We start from the raw sequence: 17579 nt of genomic DNA, 5'->3' as shown, positions 1-17579 counted from the left end.
GACTCCACAGAATATAGCTCTACCACTTTCTTCCAAGGTTCGGGTCCTTCCTGTCCAGGAGAACTATTTAGAAATTTGTTTGTGCCAATAGTTTCCGCCCGCAGCGGGGGCGGGACCAGGGTGCAGCGAGAAAATCAGCGGGAAACGCGTCTCCACTTCTGCTTGTGGTCCCACTGCTGGGGTCTCGCTGCTCCCGCCATGGCGCAGTGCCATGTGCAGAGTGATGCCATCATTGGGCATTATGAATGCGAGACTGAATAATTAACAGCCACCCCTTAGACGGAGGACCAGGTGCAAGGTAGACTCTTTCTGGATGTTGTAATCAGAAATAGTGCGGCCGTCTTCCAGCTGTTTGCCTGCAAACATGAGCCTCTGCTGGTCAGGGGGGATGCCTTCTTTATCCTGGATCTTGGCCTTCACATTCTTGATGGTGTCACTGGGCTCCACCTTCAGGTCTTGCCCGTCAGGGTCTTCGCGAAGATTTACATACCACCCCTTAGACGCACCAAGCCGGTCTGGTGCACCCTGAGCCCTGCGCCCCGGCCCCAGCTGGGCCCAACCCACCGAGCCCCAGCGCGATGAGCCTGCTCTGCCCCCGCGCAGGAGGCTGCGGCTGCTGGCCAACGCAGTCTCTGGCCCTAGTTCCCCAGCTGTCCCTGGCTCCCCAGAGCACTCTTCTCCCCAAAGCAAGAAGACAAAGGCCACCCTCTCAGCTGGTCAGCGACCCTGACTGGCAGCCCAGGAGGACACAAGGTCCCTACAAAGGTCACCCTTTCTGAGCTCAAGTCTTGCCTGCAGTGGGCGCAGGAGCTGGGGGCACGGGTCCAGGAGCTGAAGGCAAGTGCACAGAAGAATGCTGGGGAACCCAGAGCACCGGAGGACAAGGGGCACCCAGCGGGGCTACGTGGTGAGCAGATGCCTGCCTATCAGCGCTTCCTCGCCCTGGCCCAGCAGGGGCCCCTGGGCCTTGTGCTGCCCTACAAGTACCAGGTGCTGGCCGAGATGTTCTGCTGCATGGACACCATCGTGGGCATGCTTTACAACCGCTCTGTGACTGTGACCTTTGCCAGGGTCAAGCAGGGAGTCCAGGACATGATGCACAAGCGCTTTGAGGAGCGCAGTGTGGGCCGGATCAAAACCGTGTACCCTGGCTCCTACTGCTTCCACCAGGAGCGCTACGCCACCACATTCAAGGACGATGGCAGGAGGTCTGATTACCAGCTCACCATCGAGCCGCTGCTGGACCAGCAGGCTGGCAGTGTGGCTCCCCAGCTCACGGCATCGCGCCTGCTGCGGTGGTGCCAGATCTTCAGCCAGAATCTGGTAGCCCGTGTCCGGTAGTATCACAGGGCCTTCCTGGCCTCCCTGAAACCCCCCCACCCCCCGCCGCCCATGGAGGTTCCTGAGGACCAGCTGGCACGCTGGCACCCCCGCTTCAATGTGGACGAAGTGCCTGACATCGAGCCGGCCAAGCTGCCCCAGCCGCCCACCGTGGAGAAGCTGGCCACCGCCCAGGAGGTGTTGGCCGGTGCCCGCAGCCTGGTGTCATCCAGGATGGAGAAGGCTCTGAGTGACCTGGCCCAGCTCACGGCCGAGCCTAGCAGCCCCTGGTCCCCCAGCCCGGCACTGCCAGCCGCCCTGCCGCCATGCCGCCTGCCGCCCTGAAGGGGATGTCCCAGGTCCTGCTGGAGCGGATCCGGCCCAGGAGGCGCAGAAGCAGCTGGCGCAGATGACCCGGCGCCTGGAACAGGAGCAGCGGCTGCAGGGGCTCGAGCGGCTGCCTGAGGTGGCCCGCGTGCTGTGCAGAGTCTTCAGGTCAGAGCACAAGCCAGCGCTCAGCATGGAGATGGCCTGCACCAGGATGGTGGGCAGCTACCGCACGGCCACGAGCCCCTGGGAGATGGAGAAGCATGTGCACCTCCTCTCTGAGCTGCTGTCTGACTGGCTCAGCCTCCACCGCATCTGCACGGACACCTGCGTCAATCTGGGCAAGGCCGCCAACCTGGCGGATGTCTTGGCACGGCTGGCCCACCTTGCCCGTGCTGAGGAGGCGCTGTGAGCCCGGCGGACAGGTGCCAACACAGACGGGCCGCCAGGCCTGTGTCTTACTCTCTTTAGGAACACGACACACTTTGCTTTCCCTGTCCTAAGTCCCCATGAGGGTCAGGGCTCTAGCTGCTGGGCTTGAGGGCCTCTGATTAGTGTGGTGGAGGCCCCCCTCGTATACAGGGTGCAGGGAAGTGAGGTGGGGGAGAGGTAGTGTGGTTGGCAGAATAACCCTCCCAGGTGTCCACGTGGGATCCTGAGGTGGTCCTGGAGTATCTTGGTGGGCCGGGTGTCACACAGGGTCCCCATAAGAGGGAGGCAGATGCAGAATCTGAGATTGGAAGGTCCCGGCAGGAGCCACGAGCCAAGGAACATATTCTCCCTGGAGAACCAGGAACCAGCCCTGCCCACCCACACCCTGATTTTTGTACTTGGCCTCTAGAACTGTAAGATAAAGTCAGAAAAAAAAAAGAAAAGAAAAAAGAAAAAGAAACTTGTTTTAATAAATGGTAAAATCATTCAAATGCACTGGTTCTGAATTTCTGATGGGTGCATTTGTGAAAATGCTGAGGAGCTTCTGGAGTCAGAGGCCTGGTCCTTTTCAACAACAGATAGAAATTAAAGGCTATTAATGATGCTTATTATTAACTTTTAAAAAGCTCTCTCTACCCCCAAGTTAAAAAGCTATTGTTTGAAATGTATGACCCGAAACTATGTAATTCTCTATTACATGTGATCGCATAAAGCCCAAGAACAGTGTTTAAAATTGTCTTAATCATTGTTATAAAAGGAATTAATGAGTGGTAACATTCAGAAACCCCGTTGTTCATATTATGTTTTGGGGGTATGGAGGAGGAAAAAGGAGAAGGAAGAAAAATACATTTAAAAGAAAGTTAAACAACAACTTGTAAGTTTCATTCTCTGTTGCTGGAAAACCAGCTGATTATACATGAATGTATAATAAAACAAGTGTTTGGCACATTGAGGTGTATGAACTATGTAGCGTAATCAGAGCTTATTTTCCTGCAATGGAGATTGAAATTTATGCTTCTTCTAAGCAGTACCTTTCATTCCATTTTTATTTTCTAAGGGAGAGTGAACTTTACAAGTTGCTGCTTAACAATACCAGAAGTGCTAATTCCTATACAATGAATAGTGAAGTTTACAAGTTGCCATTTGACATGCCCACATTTCTGTTTGTTTGTCCTCCCTCCTCACCCCCCAACAAGGTATAGTAAAATTTATAAGGTTAGTAAAAACCCTTCATTATTAATACAAGGTTACATTGCTGTTGGGAATTCCATAAATGGCATATGAACATATCTAAGGGGGAAGCATAAAGGTGGACGTTATGAGGCAAGAAATTCTTTCAGGAACATTGAATTTATAATCATCACTCAAGAAACAACATGCAGAGACACTCATTCATGGCTTTGCGTCCCCATGACCCCATTCCCTTGGCTCCTTGGTTCTGTTATCCTTCAAGTATGTTTCATTGGGTCTTTTTTTTTGGAAATCTATCTAACTCTTCCTTTGCAAATCTTCCTCAGCTCAGGCTATACATCCCTCCTCTTCCATGGTCCCTTTTTCTCCACTTCCATGCTCTTCCCTGAGCACTCAAAGTGGCTACTGTGTACACAATTAATTAAATGAATGGTTCACAGCCTTAGGCCATCACTTCTATTATTATCTGGTACTGCTACTTAAATATTTTATTATTACAGCATTTTATTGTTATTAAAATTTTAAGATATACATGCCTTATTTCACCAATTTTATTATAACAAGATCCTTGAGGGGAGATATCAGGCCTTAAAATTCCTTATGCACCCAACGGGGGCGTGTATATAATTGTGTAATCGAAATGAAGTGGATGTTTTTACCAATCACAAGAACCGGGAGAGAAAGGAAATGATAAAGGAACGGACACCCTGTCGTACGTAAGTGGTCTGAGAAGATGGTTGCAACAAATTCTTCCATTTCTGTCTGTGCATGTCTCTTCTCCCGTAAGGAGATAAAGTCCTCTTTCCCTCCCCGTGAGTTTTGGTTGACATTTTGACTTTTTTTGGCCAATAGAAAATGGCAGAAATAACACTGTCAGTTCTGAGTCCAGCTAGACTTTAGGTTGGCTGGAGATAAACACTCTTTAGAGCCCTGTGCCATCTCTTTAAGAAGTCTGGTTATGCAGCAAGAGAGAGGTCATCGGGATTGAGTTCGTGGAGGATTACGAAGATATGGAGAGAGGCCCAGCCATCCCCCAGCTGTCCCAGTCATATCAGCTGAGGGGCATGGAGGGAAGGGAAGCCAACCTGGATCTTGCAGTCCCAGCTGGACTGCCCCGGTCAACATTATGTGGAGCAGAGAGATGAGTTGTCCCACTAAGGGCTGCCCAAACAGAAGATGTAGGACAAATAAATGGTTGTTATTCTTATTGTTTTAAGTCACTAGTTTTGGAGTGGTTTATTGTATAGCAGAGATTACAGAAACACATCCAAAATGGGTTAAGTTGTATATTAAATTTTGTGGTCTACAATAGTGCTTTTTGAGCTTTAATGTGCATACAAATCACCTAGGGTTCTTGTTAAAATTCTGATTCTGTAGATTAGGGGTGGGGCCTGAGATTCTGCATTTCTAAGAAGTTCCCTGGTGATGCTGATGTTCTGGTCTGTGGGCCACATTTTGAGTAGAAAAGGTCAAAGCAGGGAAGTCCATTCATCCAAAGATTAACAAGTTGCTTATTACAACCAGGAAGGTTATACTTGCCTTTCTGTTGAGATTGCAGATCCTGCACAGGCTGTATCAGCTGCCCATTAGACATGCCAATGCCAAAAATATAAAGTCAGACAAATGTGCATTTTAACCAAAGTACTAGGCAAGTTCTATTTTCTTAAAGTCTAACTTTCCTGAGAGTGACTTTATTCCCCTAAGCTTCGTGTCTGTTTAACCAAGAAGCATGCTCTGTGACTATTGTTGATAATGGTAATAATGACAGCAATTACTCTACACTTCACAAGTGCTTTGTTGTGAGCCAGAATCTGTACTAAGTGCTTTATATACATTTCATCATTTAATTCCTATAACATACATGACTGTCACCATTTTGCAGATGAGGAAACTGGGGTTCAGGGAGGTTTAGTTACTAGCCCTAGTCACCCAGTGACTAAGATAGGATTCAGTTCTGTATGATGTGACTCCAAAGTTCAGGTTGATAACTACTCTGCCACACTGCTTCCAACTACAAGCCTAACACAGGCCTCAGGTTAGTGTATTATGGCTCACATTCTTTCTTTTTGGACTTGTTTCTTGGTAGTAGTGGTGGTAGTAGGAGGAGTATAGATATTTTCGTTCCATACAGTATAGTTGACTTTGGGAAATCCTAACAGAGATACCCGAAATGTTCTTGCGCATGTGCACGTGTGTGTGTGTGTCTGTCTGTCTGTCTGTCTGTCTGTGTATATGTGTGTAAGGCAGGAGCGGAAACACCTTTGAAACCCATTAGTTGGGAAATTTAATTTTTTGTAGCAACATTCACATAATTATTGTCAGCATTTTACAGTGGTATTTAAAGTGCTGATATGAGGAAAGTCTTTACCAGAATAAATATAGATGATTTGTTTAAACTTCAGTAGTCTCTTGTTTTCACTGTGTTGCCTATTGCAGCAAAATAATTTCACCCCCCTCCCTTTGCTTTAGACTTACTGTTTCCCCCTCTATGGCATTTATCAGACAGAGGCTACTACTGTTTTAGGTTTCCATCAGAGTAGCATAAAATACTTCTAAAAACCATAAAAGACTCTGATATGACCTACTTTGAAATTAGACGGCCAGGACATCTCTTTACTCGTCGGTTTGAATGCCTCTTCTCTGCTCTCTTGAAGGTTAAAGGAACTGGCAGTGCTGGAAATGGCAGTGCTCTGTGGCACCAAAGCCAGTGCCCTGCAGGGACCTACTCCATAGTGACTTGGGATTAGATGAAGACACCAGGACACCAGGATCTCTGGCTAGAAGGTTTACTTAACTCTCAAATCTCTTTACTGCTGAGGTGGCTGTTCTGCAACATGATGGTGGTGATGGAGGGGTGTGTGTGAGAGAGAGTGTGTGTGTGTGTGTGTGTATACAGAGTTCTTTGAAGTGAGATCATTTGGCTGCACACTTTTTGGAGGGGTCAGTACAAATTTTATTGTCTTCTTTAGGTGAAGAGGCAAGATGTACGGGGGTGGTGACAGGACTTGATTGGGACTTGAATCATTGCTCGGAAGTAACAGTGATTTTCTTCAAAATCACAAAATCCATGTTTCTCTGACTGCCTGCTTTTCTTCAAAATGAGCTGGTCACTTCCTGGTACAACAGTGATTTTCTTTGTCATTCTGAATGAATCATTTACAAGACAAATGGTCCATTTCGATTGATTTCCTGATCTTTTGGACATGAAATATTTCATGTTTCTTTTAAGATAAATAATTTTTCCAACAAATGTAGTATTGTAAGTACCTTTTGAGAAATATTTAATAAGCACATTTTATTTCCTTGGAACTACGTGGAAGAACTCTCTGGACCTTTACTAGTTTGCATGTTGCTATTCAGAAAAGTGTGGAATATCCTCCATTAAATTTTACCACTTTGTAAATTATGTTCTTCAAAGAAAAATTCCAAGAAGGCAGAGGCTTGCTTAAGTGAAACATTGCTGAATATGCTTTTCTTGCAGGTTTCCAAGAGTCTTAGATATCTAATGTAATTTGTTTCGAGGAGACTGTGGGTGACAAAGCACTGCTGGTAGGGGTTTGACACATATAGTATTACGAATGGATTCCTTAGCAATCATGTGGATTGGCCAAGAGAGGAGAATTTAAATGGAACGCTCAGTAGAAAATAAGTACTCTGTGCAATGAAGAAATAAAAATACATTTGGTAAACACACAACATAAAAAGGTTACACTTATTATTATCATTATTTTAACTAATTTATTTATTTTTGGCTGTGTTGGGTCTTCGTTGCTGCGCACGGGCTTTCTCTAGTTGAGGTGAGCAGGGGCTACTCTTTGTCGAGGTGCATGGGCTTCTCATTGCAGTGGCTTCTCTTGTTGCGGAGCACGGACTGTAGGTGCGTGGGCTTCAGTAGTTGTGTCGCGTGGGCTTCAGTAGTTGTGTCGCGTGGGCTGTAGAGCGCAGGCTCAGTAGTTGTGGTGCACGGGCTTAGTAGCTCTGCAGCATGTGGGATCTTCCCGGACCAGGGCATGAACCCGTGTCCCCTGCATTGGCAGGAGGACTCTTAATCACAGCTCCACCAGGGAAGTCCCAAAAGGTTATTATCAAATGAGACTTTTTGTAATGTCAGCATAATCTTTCTTTTTTTCATTTATTGCTAATTAATTAAAGGAAAAATATCTTTGAAAAATCTGTAAAGGTTGTCCTATGGTTTGTTTTATTAAAATTGCTTAAATCTGATGTGGGAACTTTCTGTTAGCAACATTCTGAAATTTGGACAAAAGCAAAGTAATAGCTTATAATATATATATTTTGAAAGTTGAAAGTAGTATTGATTCATACTATTTTCCTGAGAGGAAGTTAAGTTTATTGTTTTCATAAATTCTCCAAATTCTTTTGGTTATGTAGAGGAGGAAAAATAATTTCCCCTCTGCCCTTCTGAATTCTTAGCTGAGACCACCCCAAACCTCCCAGTAATAAAAGATTAACAGGAGAAAAACCAACAGAAATTTATTAACCTGTATACTTCCTGTATACATGGGAGATACCCAGAAAAACTGAGTAACTCCCTGAGATGGTGCATCTACTACCTTAAATACCATCTTCAGCTAAAGACATAAGAAAGATAAGGAGGGTTGGGGTAGGTAGTTATGGAGTTTACTAGGAAAAGCGGGGTAAACCAGGGTAAGATTTGTTCTGTAGATTTAATGCCTTCTCCATTGAAAAGATTCTCTTGTGATTTAGTCATCCTTCTCTTCTTGGTACAGAGAGGGAGACACTTACTAATGGAGATTTCCTTTATAAATGTAAATATCTCTTACAAAAGGGCAAGTTCTACTCTATTTTCAGAGCTTCTCCTTTGTCTGCTGTTTCTTACAATAATTGGCTCAAAATAATCCTTATGCTGAAGAGTCATATTTTGGGGTGACATATTCTCCTACCCTTCAGTTGTAAGTGGGTAAAACTGAATTCAGGATATCCCGAGAGAAATGAAAATGGGAATTTAGGCTCACATAATTTCAGTTTCCAGTGGGATGAACCTGACTTTTGTCATGGATGGCTATAGGTGCTTCATTGTATATTCAAAACTGTTTCTTCCAGGGGTGAATCTAGGTTTTGTGTAGCCTGAAGTTTACACAGTTTGAAGAAGCTTCTTTATTAAAAGATCATAAATGGGGCTTCCCTGGTGGCGCGGTGGTTGCGAGTCCACCTGCCGATGCAGGGGACATGGGTTTGTGCCGCGGTCTGGGAGGATCCCACATGCCGCGGAGTGGCTGGGCCCGTGAGCCATGGCCGCTGGGCCTGCGCGTCGGGAGCCTGTGCTCCGCAACGGGAGAGGCCCGCGTACCGCAAAAAAAAAAAAAAAAAAAAAAGATCATAAATGACCATATTGCTCTAAAAGGACCTGGAAACTTAAGTTGCAATAGCTTCATGGTTAATTTCCCTCTGCTCCTCCCCATCTCATAGCCCATTTCTTCTCTACATGCTCTTAATTTTCCTTCAGTCTAAGTCCTTGTGGTGGTGTGAATTTAACTACTATTAAAAAACAAAATTCAACTGAGTGAATTTGAAGATCTCATTGGCTTTATTCAGCGATTCATGAATCAGGCAGCATCCCGTCTAGTAGATAGAAAAGGGCTCCAAAGAGCCTCAGACAAGGAAAGGGCAGAAAGCAGGTGGGATAAGAAAGTCATAAATAAAAGAAAGGATTGTTTCAGGCAAAGTTACCTTGTTGGGGGATGGCAGAGTTCCATCAGATGGATTATCTCACCAGTGCTGGCCAGGAAATTTCAGACTGAGTCGTTAAGATTACACTTCCAGGAGAGGCTGAAACTACAATTAGATTAGGTATTAACTCTTGATTTGTTGACATGGGGCTTAGCGCAAGTGACTCCATTCTGGGCCTGTTTTCTTCTTCTTTTTTTTTTTAATACTACCCACGTTCTCAGAAGAGCCATTCTCTTACAGCTGATTCATATAAATCCCCCCAGATGACTCAGATTGGTTAGCTTGAGTCACATTCCTACCTCTGGTGAGGGAGATGAGACACCTCAGTTGAGATCCCAGGAGAAAACAATGAATTGGGGAGGCGCAGTGCTGTAAGGGAGTCAGATGTTGATCAGTCTAAATAATGGGTGTTGACTTCCATGCTCTTCACCCTCTTTTGTTGACCTGGGGGGTAGAGGTGGGTCCTCTAAATTGGATGTATGAAACACCCATTTAAACTTGAATTTTCAGCTCTCTTCAGGGATTAAGCTGACCTTAGTAAGAGCAGAAACCATACACAGGCAGGCTGGGAGGTCAATTTCTGATTTTCTTTCAAGTAAACCTCACTTAGGTGTTTTCTGCATGTGAGATACTGGGAAAGGATATCTGGTTGAGAGCCTCTCCCTTGTTGTATCTTCCTTTACCCAGAATTCGTTCTCAGACACAATATGAAAAATACTCCATTGGTCAGTATTGCTTTTTTTCATAGAAGTCCTGTGGAAAATTACAAAGAAAGTGAAAACTTGATTCCTAAACTCCTTATCTGTCTTTCTGCTTCCTTTAGATTTCCTTGTCCTTTGCCGATGTTCACCTTTCTGGAATAAGATAATGAAAAGAAAATGGATGATATGTTTCCAGAGTTGAAAGTATCTATACATCATAGCACCACTTTATGATGCTGCTTTAATTAATGATGATACTATCAGTATATCAGAAATGTGAACACATCTCCTTTCATAATAAACTCCTTCAGTACAGCAGTTGCCATTAAGAAGTACCCTCTTTTATGGATGATGTAACTGCTGTAATATTTGGAAGTACGTGCTGAGTATGAGAATATTAGTGTATTAAGGTTCTTCTGAAAAACAGAACCAATAGGAGGTATTTATGTGTGTGTGTGTGTGTGTGTGTGTGTGTGTGTGTGTGTGTGTGTGTTACCGAACTCAGGTCCAGCTGCTCGCTGCTTGAAAATCAATACTCAAGAGGCAAGTGTTGGTAGAAATGGAAAAAGTTGTTTTTAATCAGAAAGCTGGCAATCTGGGGAGAAGGTGGACTTGTGTCCCAAAACCAACTCTGAAGACTCTGCTCAGCCATGAACATTTTTAAAGAGAAAAGGAGAAAAAATCTCAGTTAATCATTGAGATAGGGGATCAGACTCATTGCCATTTTCCACTACGTGCAGGCTTGTCGACTTCTTGTGATCTTTCTTTAGATGCTATTTTGTTCACACAGTTTGTTCACAAGATTACCGAAGGGGAAGCTAGGGAAGAGATTTAGTTATCTGTTAATTACTTATTCTTCATTTCTATTTCTTTGATGTAAGGAAAGGACCAACAGGTTAGGCAAGGTATTGTGTGATCAAAAGATTTGAAAGTGTGCTTGGGCCAGAGATGAATAGTGCCTGGCTTAAGGTTAGTTACAATATAGCAGTGGTCCCCAACCTTTTTGGCACCAGGGACTGGTTTTGTGGAAGACAGTTTTTCCACAGACCGGGGTGGGGGAGTAGAATGGTTCAGGCAGTAATGGGGAGCGGCAGATGAAGCTTCGTTTGCTCGCCCACTGCTCACCTCCTGCTGTGCGGCCAGCTTCCTAACAGGCCGTGGACCACGGCCCATGGGGTTGGGGAACCCTGCAATATAGCTTTGCTAAAGTGACAAGACAAAAGGGGCCTCCTGCAAAGTGCTCTTTCCTGCCAAAAGCTGTTTACCTGTGTGTGTGTGTGTTTATTTATAAAGGAATAAATAAATATATTTATTATATATAGGAATTGGTTTATATGATTATGGAGGCTGAGAAGTTGTACAATCTGTCATCTGTAAGCTGGAGATCCAGGAATGCTGGTGGTGTAGTTTTAAGAACCAGAAGGCGGATGGTGCAAGTCACAGTTGATGGCAGAAGACTGTCCCAGCTTAATCAGTCAGGCAGAGAGGATACATTTCCCTTTCCTCTGTCTTTTTGTTCTATTCAGGCCCTCACTGGATTGGATGATGCCCTCTTATCTAGAAACACCCTCAAAAACACACCTAGAAATAATGTTTAATCTGGGCACCCTGTGTTCCAATCAAGTTGAGATATAAAATTAACAACCACAGTTAACTAAGGTATGGCATCAATAATTAAAATCACATTTAAAAAATAGGAACATGCAAAAATGAGAATATCTTGAGCAGCTAGGCTCTTTGAGGACTGGGGTCCCTGCTTATCATTTTTGTGTCTCTCAAAGGTCCACAAAGTACCTTCTATATTCTAGATGTTAAATGAATGAGTAAATGAGTGAGTGAATGGCACTGCTAATACCACTTCTTTTTGTCTGTTGCCTTGTGTTTTCAGGCTTCAACTCTGGTCATGATTTTTATCTCTCGACTTGTCCCTTTTCTTTTATAAGAGACTTGAATATCTTTTTTTTTTTTAATCCTGATCTTTTCTCTTTTAACCTTTGATTCCTGACATTTCCCTTTCCATTTCTCACTTTCTTTTATAGTGCAACCGCTTTTGTCTGTTTCAGTCTCTCTTCTCCATAGCTTTTTGTGTCAATTTTTTTATTCTTGTAACTTTTCTCTTTTTTAGATACTGTTGGTGAGCTGGTTACTGTATTGAGTTAAAGAAGGCACCCCATTGAGTCATTGTGAGAGAAAGCTGATTAACTGACTAATGATGTAATTTTTACTGTGTTAGGGTCTTTAGCTGCTACAATCTGGGGAAATGGATTGCTTTATAATGGCATTTTTATCATAATCCAAACCTCAAAGCACCTGTACTTTTGTTCCTTTTTCTTTGATTTTTTAAACCTACTAGTTATAAATATTGATTCTTTAACTTTCTCTATATTCTCTGTTTTAAAAATAATACCCATAACTGAAGATACTATGGTAATAAAAATCAACCCGCCACCCCACCCCAGGATGTTCGTTGGCCTCCAGTTATTGCTGGTCTTATTTTCCAGCATAGGAAAGAGAACTAATCAGAACCAATTGAACCCTCCAGAATTCTGTGTTGGGCATGTAGGAAATATCAGATAGGTATAATCATTAGGCTGATGTGATTAATATATTTGTTCTATTAATCATATTATTTCATATTATACAATAAGTATGTTTCAATAATCTGATTTATTATTTATTTGAAGGGCAGAAAAATATTGTGTCTATGATAATGAACTCTGAATCTAAATTTCTTAGGTTCAAATCCTAACTACTCTGATTACTAGCTTGGGCAAGTTATTTTCTCTCTATAGTATTCAATTTCCTCATCTGTAGAAGTATTACTATCAATCATATAGAATTATGAGGATTAAAAGAGTTATTATTGAAATCCCCTTATGAATAGGGCCTGACACATAGCAAGCATTTAGAAAATGCTAATTGTCCTTGATTTTTTTTTTTTACAGTCTATCCCAATTATTTTCCTCCCAATTTTTTACTTTGAAAATATTAAAACTTAAGAAAAATTGAGAGAACAACAGATACCCAAATACCTTTCACAGGAATTTAGTTATTCATTAATATTTTGACACTGTTGTTCATTTGCTTTCTTTTTCTCATTTATATACTTTTGAAAACTAATTGCAATTCAGCTGTAGACATTGTATTTCCACCTGACATTTAACCTTGTGTCTCCTAAGATCAATGTGTAACCATAATACTATTATCACACCCAAGAAATTTAAACACTATGTTATCAAATATAGTCAAATGTCCCCATTAATGTCCCTTGTACCTTGTAGTGTCCCTTTTTCCTTATTTCTATTTTCTTTTCTATAAATCCACTCAGATTACACATTTCTTTAGTTGTTGCACTGCTTTGGACTCTTTAATCTAGAATAGTCTCCTGCTTTTATTTATCTTTCGTGAGTTAATATTTTTGAAGTTTCCAAGCCAGTGTCTTGGAATGCCACGCAATGTGGATTTGTCCAGTTGTTTCCTCATAATTAGATTTAGTTTAAACATTTTTGGCTAAAATACTACCTAGGTGATATTGTATACTTCACATTGCATCATATCAGAGGCACCTAATTTTTTGTATCATTCTTGGTGATGCCATATGATCACTTGATTAAGGTGATATTCTCCAAATACCTCAAATTTTGGAAGGTATGTGTTTTATTGAGATTTGTTTTTTGCTTTGTAATTAGTAAGTAATCTGTGAGGTGATATTTTGAGAGTGGGTGAATATTCTGTTTCCCAAGAACTTTTCATCCATTGGTTTTATTATTCATGGATGAATCTTGCCTGTTGGTGTTCTTCTAATTGTATTAGCCTTATATATTTATTAGCTGATATGCTTTGGTAACAAAAGAGCTCCTCCTCCCCATACCCGTAGTAGGATTGGATTATTATCATCCTAGCTGGAACAATTTACTCATACAGTATGGTACTTCTTTCAGCTAAAATAAAATATGTGTTTTCTTTGCTGCTTTTATCACAGATTTTTATTTCAAACTTTGTATTAAGTAAAGTCAGCTTACAGAAGATGCACAAATCATATGTGTATAGCTCAAGGAAGTTCCACAAATTAAATATAACTATATAAACAGATCCTTATTCTTTAGTGATGCTCAGATTGTCCCCAGGTTAGCCAGTAGGATCCCCTCTAATCTAGTTCCTGTGTCCTTTTGACATGTCTCTGTCAGTTTTGAGTATGCCCTTGAAGAAAATAAGATCTTTTAAGCTTACATTGTATTTTCCCTAGTCCTGATCAAGAATAAGTCATTTCTTCAAAGAGTACTGCCTCCCTTTAGTGGGGAATGGAATTTAGGAACAAAGATTTGGCTACTAGGTGGGATCATTGATACTTTGGTGTCATTACTTCTAAGATATATGTATGTATTTATGTGTATATACATGTATATACTATATATGTAATAACCTACATTTCAAATCCAACATCACAAAATTCTTCTTCAGCTACCCTCATTCCTTATTCGTATCTCCTTTATTCCACTGTGAGAGTTCAATGTATTGATTCATTTGCTCTGTCCTATAACATTCAGAAAATAGTGTCAGAAATACTACATCAATACTACTTCCAACAACCAATCTACTAAGTAAAGTTCAAGATTAATTTGTACTTCTTTTTGTACTAATGCTCCACTGTGAATATACATTCAGAGTACCAGACTCAAAACTTATTGGAATTCATTTTTTGTCTTCTGTGTTTATTTTTATCAATATAGCATACCTTCTACTTCTTTTCCTGTTTGCATGCAAGTTTAGGTTTTATTTTTTCCATCTTTTTCTATTTGAATATGTAAAACTTTACATGGTTCAAAAGCCAAACTTAGATAAAAAGTTGTCCAAGGAAGTCCTATTTCATGCCTACCCTTTCAACCCAGGTCTTACCTACCCTCCATAGTAAATGTTTTCATTAGTTTCCAGTTTATCCTTCAGGTGTTTATTACAAAACTAGCAAATACATACATATATACAAATGCTTACTTTCTGTCCTTTCTTATGCAGAAGGTAGTGACTATACATATTCTTTTTCACTTTGCTTTTTTTTAACCTGGCAAATTTTCCATATCATTTTATAAAAATCCTCCTTATTCTTTATTACAGCTGACTAGTATTCCTTCTTGTGATATACCGGGGTGGTTCCTGTGGATGGCTTAGATTGTTAAGTATTTTGTCATTAGAAATAAGACCACAGTGAATAACTTTGTGTCTGTTGTTTCTCCTTTATCGTTGAAGGTATATGTTTAGAGCGAATTGCTGTAACTGACATTGCTGTTAAGTAAACATACAGATAAATAGGTAGATGGATATATGAGTAAACAGATACATAGTTTTATTAGCCAATACCACATATCCCTTCATACAGGTTATACCCTTTTGCGTTCTCACTAGCAATGCAAAAGAGGGACTGTTTCTCCACACCCTTGACAACAGAGTATATTGTCAAGCTTTTGAACTTTTGCTAATCTGGTAAGTGAGAAACAGTATCCTGGTGCAGTTGTTTTTAAATAAATGCCTTATTTTAGAATAGGTTTATATTTATAGAAAAGTTGTAAAGATAATACAAATTGTATGAGTTCTCATGTACTCCACACCCAGTGTTTCCTATTGTTAACCTCTTATATCAGTGTAGTACAATTGTTGTAATTCTAACTGTAGCTTTAATTTGCTTTTCTCTTATTATAAGTAAAGGTAAGCATATTTTCATGTGTTTAAAGGCCATTTCTATATCCTTTTCTGTGACCTTCTTGTTCCTTTATTTTGCTCATACAAAGAACTGGGGTTTTGAATACCTTTTTTCCTTTAACTTTTAACAAGTGATTGGTGCTTAATCTATTATATATATTGTATATGCTTTTTTCTAGCATGCATTTATTTTTTGACTTTGCTTATGGGTTTTTTTTTCCTGTGCAAAAGAGTTTTAAAATTTTCATATAGTCAAAATTTTCAATCTTTTCCTAATTTTTTTTTAACATTTGGATTTGAATCATAGTTAGAAAGGCTTTCCCCACATCGAAGTTGTAAAGAAATTAATGTTTTCTTCTAATACTTGTTTTATTATTGATGTTAGTAGTTGCCCTTGATTTTAAGACTAATCATGTTGAATCTCAAGGGCTGCCACAACTCACAGGATTAATGCTAACACAAGCTGATGGCTGGGGAGGAAAAGGGGACAATGGAGACTCCAGACTCCTTATCTTTCCTAGTCTCCTAGGCAGGGGTGTTTGGGATTTTGGATCCGTAGTCCAGGGCTCAGCAAATAGAAGTCGTCATAGAGTAACTAAACGAATGAATGAGTAAAAGAAGTTCTAGACAGGAATGATGCGTGGCTTAAAAATTAGGCTCTCTCTCTGGAGAATCTGATGCGCACCAAAGCTACAAAACTAGCGATGGAAGAGCAAACAAGAGACACTCAATTTTGGTTTATAGGCCAACTTGCCAAGGATAAGAAACTACAGGTTCCTTATCCTGAGGGGAAGTCTCAGCCTTTAAAGAGGGCTGGATATAACTTATTCATTCTTGTCTCCTTTGTGCAATCTCCTTTCTTGATCGTGGTTACTTTGGAAACAGTTATATTTGGAGTGTTTATACTCTGGAGGAAGTAGGATAGACAAACGTGATTTACTCATCGTAAGTCGAATTCTTGGAGCCATCTTCGTGCCAGATGTACAATCATTTTTTTCCCTGTGAATTTTTGCTATGTGTTTATGACACCAAATAGTTGAATTAAATGTGTAAAATTGGTTTAGTAATCCAGATGTCTAGAAAATAGTGCAACTTTGTTACCTTGTGATAATATTATATGACTAGACTTTGTGTCTTAATGAGTTAGATACATTATGCACACTTATGTGTAAAGCAATAGAATTGCTAAATTAATTATATGATGTTTTTTTTTTATAACTGAATTGTGCTCTACAGAGTGTTTGCTTCATGCCTTTTATCTCACTTAGATGTGTTCAATGGCTTTGGTGGCCCAAATCTGGGTTTTTATTTTGCTTCTCCCAATTACTTTTTTAACTTAAAAAGTGGTTTTTGTTCTCTAAGTCTCATCTAAAAATAGGCTTTTAAAATTTGTTCTATATCTTCATTTTAATGTTGGTTATGCTGACTTAAAAAAGAAATGCACAACGTGAGAGTCGTGAGTTAAGTTTTATCTGGGGCAAAGTGAGGACTATAGCCTGGGAGACAGCATTTCAGATAGCTCTGAGAAACTGCTCCAAAGAGGTAGGGGGGAAGGTCAGAATATATGTGATTTTGGTGAAAGGGGAGTACATGCAATCAAGCACATGTTTTTTGCAGAAGGTTTCTGCTAGTCTCATGAAGGTTACTGCTAGTCACGAGCAGACGTCACCATGAAGCAATTTAGTGCTTTTCTAGATATGAGGAGAGACAAGAATTGGACTCATAAAATCGGCCCATAAAATATCTAACTATCTGAAGACCTGTTCTGCCAGTTTTTCCCAGAGCACAGAATGCCTCATTTCTGCTGTCCACCCTGAACTCCTTTCAGAGGGTGTTGAAAGTCAGCAGCTGCAGCAGCATATGATTTAATCCTTGTAGAGGTGGATGGCAAGTGCCAATTTATAGCTGACAGTTATATGACTGTATGTGTTCATCGAAATTCATAGAAATGTACACTAAAAGGGGAAAATTTTACTATTTTTAAATTATACCTGCATACGCCTGGTTAAAAAAGCAAACAAAACGATGTTTGCTATTATTGAAAAGAGGGAATACTGACCACGTACTGAAAAAACCTCAAAACAAAACAAAACAAAGCAAAATGGTGCTCAGTGACACATATTGTTGAGATGCCCATGAACTCCCTTGAATCTACAGTGGTTGCTTATAATTCCCAGTACATTTTCTCTGAAATTAAAAAAATGT

The 17579-nt window shown here is 40.9% G+C and overlaps 1 protein-coding gene and 1 pseudogene across 19 annotated transcripts in view; both read left to right on the top strand.

Moving 5' to 3' along the window:
* FHIT (fragile histidine triad diadenosine triphosphatase) overlaps positions 1-17579 on the top strand; it is a 1451419-nt gene that overhangs the window by 325614 nt on the left and 1108226 nt on the right. For 3 of the 19 annotated variants that reach the window (XM_073811314.1, XM_073811306.1, XM_073811303.1), the window contains one exon: positions 5925-6054. The exons of the other annotated variants lie outside the window; for them this stretch is intronic. The gene's annotated coding sequence lies outside the window, so the exon portion shown is untranslated. The remainder of the gene's footprint in view (positions 1-5924; positions 6055-17579) is intronic. 19 annotated transcript variants of the gene reach the window in all.
* On the top strand, positions 389-2853 carry LOC101334178 (DNA replication factor Cdt1 pseudogene; annotated as a pseudogene).

Source organism: Tursiops truncatus, chromosome 10 (genome assembly GCF_011762595.2).
Source record: "Tursiops truncatus isolate mTurTru1 chromosome 10, mTurTru1.mat.Y, whole genome shotgun sequence".
NCBI lineage: Eukaryota > Metazoa > Chordata > Mammalia > Artiodactyla > Delphinidae > Tursiops > Tursiops truncatus.
This window is presented reverse-complemented; position numbering and strand designations above follow the sequence as displayed.